Genomic DNA, 11,557 nt, shown 5'->3' on the forward strand with positions numbered 1-11,557 from the left:
CTGTGTTTATGCCTGCATTTGTAATGAGTTTGAGGAATCTTATGGAGAAGTTAAAGCAAACATAAGAGTGAAACAAAGTGGCTAGCACCAGGTGTCCAGAGAGGTAGGACACACACACACTCACACTTTGAATTCAGTTGGAAGAAGGTGCCAGGACAGGCAAGACCTGAAAAGGGACAGATAGCAGGTTCCAAACTAAAGAAGAAAGTCCCCAAAATCCAGGGGAATGAAACAGGAGAATGTCCCAAGAAGACCTTCTAGTCAAAAGAAAGATAGGAATCTGGAAAATGTTGTGTTAAGTAAAGTTCAGAATGAGGAGCAAGGAAGGCTTCAAGCTTAAAGTAAGAAAAGCTGCAGGAAGCAGACTTAAAGCAAGAGGCCAGAAGGTTCAAAGAGATGGCTGAAGGTCTGTAACTCTTTGCCATGTGTAATTGAAGCAGTGGTGTACTGTTAGCAGCTGAGTCAGCAAGAGAGAATGCATGGAGGAAAGCTTGAATGCATGTAGTGACCCAGGGAGAGGAACATCGGAAGGGGAGTTCAACATCCTGGAGGCAAACCCTTGTGGAAGGCATCTGAGGGAAGTGTCAGTTTGGGATAAAATTCCAAAGTGAGTTTTTGTAGAGTGGAGATTGGAAACCCTCATGTGAAGAACAGAGTTCAGGGATACTGGTTGGCTCACGGTGTGACAAGTGTCTGGAAGCAGCTGGTGACAGATTGATAGCATCTGTTTCTGGTGGTTCTGTCACTTGGTTTCAGAGTATGATGTGTCTGACCACAAGTCACCTACTGGTTTACATGGACTGTGTACTTATGTGAACATTGGAGCATAAGATAGTTTTTGTAACTGGTGTTATCCTTACAAATCTGTATATATCTGTAAAGGTATAGTTGTGGGTAAAGGAGTAATGTAATATAGTTCATCTTTTCTTGTTAAATAAATGTTTTATTCTTCTGTTGAAAGTTCATCATTTGACTCCCGTGACTCTGCTCAGTAGCCACTCTCCAAGTATCTAAGCAAAAAAGTAAAAGTTAGGATCTATCAAGTCGGGTTCCACCCTGGGATCAGGCTTGTGCTGGGATAACCTAAGCTAGGATCGTAACAGGAAGGAAATCTGCCGTACTTACCTCCATGTGACTCCAGACCCACAGCAACATGGTTGATTCTTAACCATCCTCTAAAATGGCTTAGTAAGCCATTCAGTTGTCAAGAATGCAGCTTTCCACCACCTTTTCTCAAGGGCAATTAAGGAGGGACAATAATTGCTGGCTTTGCCAGTAACACCCACATCCTGCTGTTTGAATAAAAATAAATAAATTAAGGTACAATGGAAAACTGCCAAAAAAGAGTTAAAATATGTAATAGAGAGGGTTGTGAACTCATTGAGCTAGAGAGAGCCCCTCTGTAATATAACAGGTATTCTATTAAGCTCCACTGGCAAATGGCATTTTGTCCCTGCAGCAAGCTCCACTGTCTAATTTGCTACCAACTGAAAGTGCCCTTTAAAATGTAATAGTAAAGTCTGTTGACTGTGAAACGGGATCATTTGATTTGTTTTGAATATTGCCCAAAGCATTACTATTTATGTGGCATTATAAAATCACAAATAAAGGAACACTGAAGTCAACAAACATTTCAAAGGTAATGGTGTCTACAGTCAATGATAATTAACTTCCCTATAATTAGAGAATGGAAAAGCCCAAAGGAACATGTGGAGCCAGTTTGGATTAAATGTAACAGCGGATGAAGACTGTTCATTTAAATTACATGTGGAGTCATCATTTAGGAAATTGAATGATCTGTGACACTAACTGAAAATCTTTTGTACTCTCCCAAAAATGTGAAATATCAAACACAATTAGATCTGTTGTAATTCCATTACTTGTGGTATTTTAACTAGAACAAGGAGATCAAAGTCTGTTGAATTAATAGCAGTGATAAGTACCAAAGCCTTTACAACATGGAATCACCTATTTCCAAAGCTCTGTAAAATGGTGACTTTTTTATACATAAAGAAATATTGGTATTATTGAACCTAACAGCTTCCGCTAATAAAATTATGTGCATATATATACATTTCATATTTAATTTACTTTTGCAGGATTCTCAGGAGAACAGACTAGTGCTGCTGGTTAGAATGCAACTCCTTCACCTCTGGAACTCGAATCAAATCGACAGATTAAACAAAGTTTCTTTCTCTGAGCACTCTTATGAATCCAAAGTGAAATGAAATGTTATCATCGCAATGGTTCTCAGTGGTCACAGGCTGATTAAATAAGCTAACATCCAAATACACTACTTTGGAAATCTAATTCCAAGAGGCTGGTAACATACAGAGCAGCAAATGCAATGATTGGTTTGGAATGCTGTTACAAATTGTAAGCAGTACAACCATTGTAGCTTTTTAAATTATTGGTTGACAATTGAGTTAAATATTTATAAAATTTGATAACCTGCATGTATATATGGCCCGGTAACAAGATGAAAGGAGTTCACTAATCCATTCTGCTTTCCCTGGTTCATCACAAGGGAAACATTTCAGGATATTTTTACTATGTCTAAAACACTGAGGGAGTTATTTTGATGAAAGGGTGCTAAGTGGTTGCAGTATAATAAAGACATGTCGGTTTGAAAGCCTGGTTTTAGCCCTCAATTTTGGGAATAATTGATCATTACCATGATTTAAACTTGCCTGAAGACAATAAAATAGACACTTGCAGGTTTGACACTCAAGTGCTGATTAGAAGCAATTTTTGGGGGGCTGTGTATGTATCCTGTACTGCTTTGCTTTGCCTCATGTCCTACTCCCATTTCTCCTGCAGAGCAAGGGGGGCACCTAGCAAAACACCAATGACCAAGAACTCCCTTTCTACTGGTGACTCCTATAAGATTCCCAATCAGGTACAGTGGCACAGCGCTCATTATTTTTAGTTGAAGTCCTCAGAGAAAACCCAGAATAAATATAGACAGTGTTGGTGAAGTTTTGACAAAGTGAAAATATCCTGATACGTCTCAAGACCTCTCCAAACCTCCATCAGCAAGTGCATAGTGAAAGCTGAGCATAACTTTAAGTCATACTTGACATCCTCAGCAATGACTTGTTTACTCCTGTTCAGCTGGTCACTTGTTAGAACAAGTCATTAATTTAAGTGTTAGCTACTAAAATGCTATACAACCTCTTTAATGACTGCTAGCAGTTATTCCAGTCCCCTGGGCAGCTGTTCCTGGTGTACCTTCCAACTCCTTTACCAAGATGGCATCTTGCACTAAAGATGGGCTAAACTGGCACTACAGTTCAAGACTCCATCTTAGAGGTCCTTTAGTGCCTAATACATTTGAGGAAAATTGTCCCTTAGTTGTATTTTAATATCTCAACAAAATAAAAACAGAGAGCTCACCAGGTTCATAATATTTTATGTTTCCATGCCCATCTCTACTAGAACTTCATGTTTGAAGCCTTCCAATCAGACTTCCACTGTACCACAGTACCAAAACAGCTCTTTTCAAAGTCACAAGCGACATTCTATGTGACTGTGACAAAGGTCAATTTCCCTCCTCATTCTTCTCGACCTGTCTGCAGCTCTTTGACATGGTTGACCAGGCCATCCTCCTGCAGCGCCTCTCTACTGTTGTTCAGCTAAGTGCTCTCACCTGGTTCCATTGTTATCAATCTAATCAAGAGTAGCACTTACAATGGCTTCTATTCCTCTCCTACACCATTAACTCTGGTGTCCCTGAAGGATCTATCTTTGGCCCCCTCGTATTTCTCATCTACATGCTGTCCTTCAACGACACCATCTGAAAGCATTTTGTTAGTTTCCACATGTACACTGCTGACACCTGGCTCTATCTCACCACCAGTGCACAGAAAGCAAGAAACATGCAAAATATCACGAGAAATTCAATATTGTTGCACAATATTTTGAACAATGCTGAAAGTAAATAATTTCCCTTTTACATCCAGTACATTCCTAAGAGAATTAAAATTATTTGTAATCAAGAATTCTTCCAAGTTAGGGATTATAATTCAGAGGAACACCATCCCTCTCCCTGGCAACAGTAAATTTTCGCAACCTCAGTGTCATATTTGACCCCAAGTTGAGCTTCAGATCTCATTCCTGCCATCACTAAGGCTACCTATTTCCACCTCTGTAACACTGCTTGATTTCAACACTGCATCAGCTGATAATGTCTCTGTGAAATGCTTTACATTAAAGGTGCTACATAAATATAAGTTGCTGTTTTGTTCTTGTTTACCATCCCAGTCGATATTTATAGAATGGTGTTCCGCTGAATTATAATCCCTAACTTGGAAGAACTCCTTTAAATAACCAATAGTTTGAATTCTGTTATGGAAGAAATAAAAATTTATCTTGCAAGGAGTACTTTTACAGATTTTATATGTAAACAGAATAATAAGAGCAGAAATACTAAAGATATTTCTGCAGTTACTTTAATTTCAATTAAAATGTGTTATTTATAAATGGTCACATCATACTACTGAAGAGTTTTTTTATGATGTAATCATTTAGTTATGAGCATCTTACATAATATTTTGAACTCAAAATCCATTTTCAGAATTGCTTTTATTAAGATCTTACTAAGTTCTTCAGAGATAATACATCAGAAGGTATTACATTAATAGAAGCCCAATAATGCTACTAGTGGTCTCAATCTTAAAATGTAACTCCAATTTTCTTTGTCACAACTACTCTTTGCCAACTGTAATGTGATGGTCTGATAGGCAAAGGTAATGAATGAAAGTACTAGTTTGATTGGATCAAGAGGCCGACTGAAACAGTTTAGGAAAATGAAACCTTAGCGTTTCCTGCACAAGTAGTTCCTTCATTACAATGGGACAGAGTTAGGAGGCAAGAGCCGTAGAAATTCAATATTGCAGGAAAGCAAATTTGGTGTATAATGTATTTTGGCATTTCAACTTGGAGGGAAAACCCAAGATTAATTAAATATGATCTATTATTCTTAATTCGGTGTCAGCTTGAATCAGTTCATAGTTATTACCTCTATGTCATGGGTTTAAGGCCAAATCCAAGACCTGAGTATGTAATCTAGATTTATACTTCACTGAAGACCTGGTGGGATGTTGCATTTTTACAGGTGTTGTCCTTCTGACAAAGTGTTAAGTCTGGTTGAAATAAAATAACTCATTATTTTAAAGGTAATAGGGCTTTGACTGGTATCCTGCCCAATATTCCTCCCTCAAACAATATCGCCAATAAAGATTGATTGGTCATTCATCACACTGTTCTTCGTGGGAAATTGCTGTTGCAAATTTGGTGCTCTGCTTGTCTATGTAATAATGATTGTACTTTGAAGATAATCATTGACTGTCCCAAATATTGTCATATGACACTATATAAATATATGTTCTTTGTTTAGTATTGAGGTTAGTCCAAACTCCGAGGAGATATAATTAAAATTATGTGAATGAAATACGGAATCTTGATGAATTTCATCTCTGAGTTCAGTTGTTATTCACTGTGAAAGATACGTCTTTGTATTAAACTGAGTTCACAGGGCCAACAATACTTAAGGCACAATCTTGTGTACCTGTAGCCATAGTTAAGATAATTTGACTTTATTTTTAGAAGAAGCATCTATAATTAAAATTCAGCATGGTTGCATTCAGAATAGGTTGTATTTAGAAACACATTTCAAATTGATCTAGCAAGAAGGTAATGATTCAATAGTCTTCAACTTTAATGCTCTTAAACTCTTAGCTAATGTTTTTTAAACATCCTAATTTTCTGAGAATGAAGTGTCATTTTCTGTTATTAATTTAATGTTAAAAAGTTACCATTAGGTTAAGAATTAATTGGGTTTTGTCTTACCTGCAGCTGAAGTAGTGGCAACAGAAAGATCAATTCCCAAAGTCCATTCCCACTTCTGCTTCAACTCATTATTCTGATGTGATTCAAATCAGTATGGAAAGTAACACAGTCTTAAAGCAATGAGGTACTCAGTGAGAAACAAGAAATGTTTTCTAGAGCTTGGTCATTCTTTTTTTTTGGCATTCTGTAAAAAAGTTTAGATCAACAACTTGCCCATATAACATACTGAAATTTGCTCAGCCAGAGAAAACTACAGAGAAATAAGAGAAGGGAAAATAGCTCAGTGATCACAAGAGCCTTTTTACGATATAAAAAGGGAGGCAGGAAAGTGCAAAGAAAAGAAAGGTTAAAATAGTCAAAATCTCTATTCATCATTTATTATTACCTACTGCTAAGGTTAACTGTTAAGCTGCTCTTAAATGCCCATTACATACCAAACTCTCTATTGTAGATGCCATACATTAACAAAGCAATTTATCTGCCATATGTAATGGACCAAAAGTCTTTTGATGTACACGTGGAACATGCCACTCAATATAAAACCCATGTCATGTCATGTAAATCAATGTATTGCTGCATTTTAAAAGTGTCATTTAATAATGAAGACCCAAAAGAGCAATTAAGGACGCTGTTACAGTCTACAAATCATCCTATGTCCATAAAATAATAGTTGTTTCAAAAATTCCCAGATGACAATTGAGCAGCTTTTATAAGTGACATGTCTTTAACCATAAAATGGCAATGCAGTCACATAAACAAGAAATGCAATGGTATTTATTAATCTGGAGCAGATAGAGCAGGGAAGGAAGGCACTCATGTTTATTGAGCTTGCTCTTCCCAAAAGTGACATGGCTGGTCATCCCATCTGTTGGGCAGGGGCATGGGAAGGCATTGCAGAAAATTATTTCATGCAAGTTCATGAGTTTGGATGTTATTATAATGGCAGGTACTTAAATCTAATCCCTTATCGTGCAAAGGGGTAGGATTCCTTTAAGTGTGTAAGAATATCCTGTAGAAGAAACATTATAGTTATTTAATTTATGAGGCACCTATGAGGTATTATTATTTTGGTAAGCCAAGTATCTGACATGCACACAAACCCATCACCATTTTGAAGAGTTTCTAACCAAGGTACTAAGAAATTCACACAGGTAAGTTTACAGTTGCCTTGTACATGCTCCATCAAGGGGCATACTTCACTTACCGAAGTTCAAAGAGCTTAGGCACAGGTTGCTGATCTGGGAAATGCTGGAATTTAACAAATTAAAATCATGTAGTTTATTAGTGGCGCTGCTGACTTCCTGCTTCTTGACCAATTCTCTGTGACAGCAGTAAGGTTTTTGTAAGATTATAAAACTGAGTAGAAAGAATCCTGGACCTCACAGGCAGGTTTCTCCCTCCAGGTCTCATTAATAAATCAGAGTGACTAATGCTGCATCAACAGTGGTTTAGTTTTGCCTCGCTCAGGTAAAGGTGGGAAGTAAGCAGGATTGTTGTGGGCTAAATATCTCACTTTATTTTAAGTGACATTACTACCCACCCATCGCACCACCCCTCCAACCCCGACACAACCAGGGGGTTTATTATCCAATTACCTACAGTTGAGTGCCCTTTTAAATACTATTTCAGGTATGGTTTTGAGAAACCAATTTTGGTACGTTTTTCTGGTGGTTTGGATGCTCAGCAAATCTTTTGAAATTTTGCATTAAAATGGCATTGGTGCACTAATTTAATCATATCATCTCAATTTGGCAAACTAAAAAAACTGCAGTTAAAACAGTAACTGGTGGGAATGGCATGATAATTACTCTATCATGATTTTAACTATCCACCTGTCTCCTTCTCAATGGCCAGATGGGTTAATATCGCCCCTTAATGTCATAAATTGCTTAAAGCAAATGCCCCAAAATGTAATCTAAATGTAATTATTGTACTCTTGCTGCACCACTGAGTTTATTTATCTGGCAGGATCCTTCTGGATTTGATGCAGTTGCATGTCAAAAATTACCCTGACCACACCCGTGCATTTGGGCATGAAAACATCAACTTTGACATCGAGTAAAAGCGGCTGTTTGGAAGTTGCTCCCCTTCTTCAAAATGGATGGTGGGGATTAGGAAGATAAAAAACAAAGGTAAAGAAGGGAGTTCCAAGAATTATATTTGAAGAGAAAGCATTGTTAGGATATTTTTTATTAGTTTTCATTAAATACAATAAAAATAAAGTTACAGTCATAAAAAATGGCAAGGTGTAAGCAGAAGACGTTTAAAATATATCATTTTTATTTTAAATTCTTTCATTAATTCCTTATTTTTGTAGGCCATAGTAATGTAGTAATAAAACATTTCTGAATGCATAAGTAGCTTTATTGCTGCAATATTGGATTATATTTCAGCATCAGAATTTATGGGGTGAAAATGCTTTTTTTAAAAAATGGTCATGTAGGAAAAGTGGCTGTCATTTCCCTAGACAAGTTGGCTGCCAAAGGCTTAAATTAAGCTAGTAAATTTGAAAATGGTTTGAAACATTTTCCAAGAAAGGCAAGGCCTTGAGTGCCATTGGTGTTCAAATTTGATGTGTATGATTGCCCCCTTACTGATTTGTCATTGCTGTCACTGATGTTCATCCTGCTGAGACAGCGATGTGCTCAGCAACGGATCAGATTGCCACTTTGCACAGGACGACAATGCACAATGTACTCTCTCTCTTGCCTGGCTGTAAAGTCTTTTGAGGGAAATTTTAACTCCCTGGTGATTGGTTGGTGGAACACACAGATTAGCCTCCTGGGTAAGGTACAGTTGTCGTGTCTCCGTTGGATAAATCCAGTGAAGCGCCTGCCTCAAAAGGGCATTCAGAGGCATCTTGCGCAATGTTGGGCAGCCCAGAGGTCACCTAGGCATCAACAAAGTAAACTGTCAAGAGTTGGGGCAGCTGGGGGATGGTATTCAGGGAGGTTGTTGGAATGCAGAAAGGGAGAGAGTCTGGGATGGCAAAAGCCCAAACTATTTTTGTGGGCTCCTGCTCCTCTTGCCCCTTTAAAGGTAATTATTCTACTTGACTCCGCATCTGGACTATAAGTATCTAGCGAGCAGAGCATAGCAGGCACTCCACCCAGCAGGTGCCTATATCCATAACAGGATCACAATTAACATAAAATCATGAGAATCCTGTCTGTGTTAGTTTTAACAGAATCTTGGGGTAGAAGAGAATGAGAAGTGGACCACATCGATTTTAGTCCAAACAAAATAGGATTTGAAAAGATCTCACACCAATTGGATTAAATGGTTTTGGGAGTATCGAGTTGTACTAACAGTTTTGCAATGATATAAACTCAAAATCATTTTACATCGATGCAAAGGTATAAATACAACCATAGCATTCAAATGACAAGAATAAATTGATAAAGAAAAAATTTTCAGGTCTTCCATGCGTGCTTCACAGCCAATTAATTACTTTTAAAAGGCTGTCACTGTTGTTACATAGACAAATTTGGCAGCCAATTTGCAAACTGAAAGATTCCATAAGCAGCAAATGTAATAAATGGGAGGCTAATTTGTTTTGGTAAGATTGATTCCAGGAGGAATGTTGGCCGAAAAAACACCGTGGGTGGAATTTTATGTCCCCACTGGCGTCGGGCATGTTCAGTGGCATGAATGGACAATATGGCGAGAAAGCCAAAAATCAGTTTCACCGTGTGGTGAAGCCAGTTTGCAATCATCTGCACTGCCTGTCAATGGCAGGTTGCGCTTTCCACTGTCAGACGTCAGGAACTTCATTGTAATTCATCTGCATATCATTATGAGTCCAGCTTGCTGGATCATCCTACCAGACTGGATCATCCAAGCATGTCGGCGTGTGTTTGACAACTGTACATAAGCGAAGTGCACCTGGCGAGCTGTATTTCGCTCAGGACTTCAAGATTTGTTTGTTTACTTTCCTTCCGGCAGCACTCGCAGTCATCACCTCCAGGCTTCACAGGCAGCACCACATCATTTTTAGGGGGGGGCTTATGGGCAGGTGTCTACCTACCAGACCAGCTTTTCAACAGCTGCAGGGCTAAGGCTTACTTGGGGAAGGGGAAGGAGTGGCCTCAGGCAAAAGAAGCTGCAGGACAAAGGCTGTACTGGGGAAGGGGGCGTATCCCAGGTGTGTGTGTGGGGGCACAAGTTGATCTGTGCAAGTGGCCTCAAGATGGTGAGGGCTGAGGAGGCAGTCTTCAGTGGAGATGAGGCCAGATGGACATGTGAGGGTGTGTGTGAGTGGTGATGTCCCTTGACCTGGCAGTGAGTGAGATGCCAGTGAACGTGTGATGGGCTTCAGTGTGTGAGTTTAGAATGATGAGACGGTTGCCTTGCCCTGGTGGCACAGATGAAATCATTTATCCTCCTTCTGAATTGGATGGCCAATCTCTTCAGTGCAGCATTGGCATTGATCACCACTGCCATTGCCTACCAAGCTGGATTGGTGAGATTGCTGCCCCTCCTGCGGCCACAGAGGGGGTAGAGGACATCACTGCGGGCCTCCATGGCGTGCAAAAGGCGTTCCTGGGACGCGTCACTAAATCGGGGTGCTGTCTTGTCTTTCGGGGCAGTGCCTTCTGTGCATCAGTCCTGGGCTGGGAGCACTGAGAGGTGTGAGCACAGCTGCACTTTAAATATGGCACTCAGCATGAAGAAGTGGCGAGGTGATGGCATGGCAGGCAAATGATAGCCCACCATCGAAATGGTGTCTTTACTGTGATTAATGAGGTAGGATTGGGACGTTATGGCGTGAAATGCTACCATTGCAGCCAGCAGGTAAAACATTCTTTTTCCCGCCCGCTATCACACTTAGTACAAAGCTGGGACGATTTCACCCCATGTTCTTTTTCACTAAGCTTATAGGATCTTCTAAGCACCACAGCAATCAGATTGCACTTCCGTGTGACATCTTGTCTAAATGAAGGCATCTGTGGCAATGCATACTTAGTGCTTCAGTGCCAAAATATCTGGATTAAAAACTTAGGTTCTGAGTGGATTTGAGCCCATAATTTTCTGATGCAGAAGCAAGAATGCTTTCTTCGAGACAAGCTGACAACAATAATGTATAAATAATACATACTATAATAACACGTCTTTAAATAGTACCTCGTGAAGTTGAAACATCTTAAAGCAATTTTACAAAATAAGCCAATTGAGTGTTGTGTAGGCAAAGCTTTGCTGTAGCTATTTATGGCATCATCTGAGCCACTCAGTTCAATTAAATCCTTGTAACTCAATGACAGCCACCTGTTATTCTCCATACATTCAACGTGGCTGCTGAAACATTTCTGTAAACTATGATCTTAATGACGGTGCCATCTGGTTTCTGGGGGTGAAGGGTTCCTCATGTTTTCATGTTTAATATTTGAGATTTTTTCAACCTATACCAGTGCAGGAGAACAAATACTTTTCCTTTTTAGGGATCCAATGTCAATAGCAAGGTTTCTTGACAAAGTCATAATCAGGTATGGAGTAAAGTTATCTCTAACTGTTACGATTGCCATAAAGACTAGTAACTTTTAAAAAGAATGATACATCAAGATTTCATATTTTAAAACTTTTACTGTAACAAATGACTAAACTTCTTTTTGTAGGCAACTTATACTTTAAACTACGGAAGAATATTCCCCTTTTATACTTGTCACACAATGCACTCCCCACAGAATATCAGTCTTTAGAGCAAGCAGTT

Source organism: Carcharodon carcharias, chromosome 13 (genome assembly GCF_017639515.1).
Source record: "Carcharodon carcharias isolate sCarCar2 chromosome 13, sCarCar2.pri, whole genome shotgun sequence".
Taxonomy (NCBI): Eukaryota; Metazoa; Chordata; class Chondrichthyes; order Lamniformes; family Lamnidae; genus Carcharodon; species Carcharodon carcharias.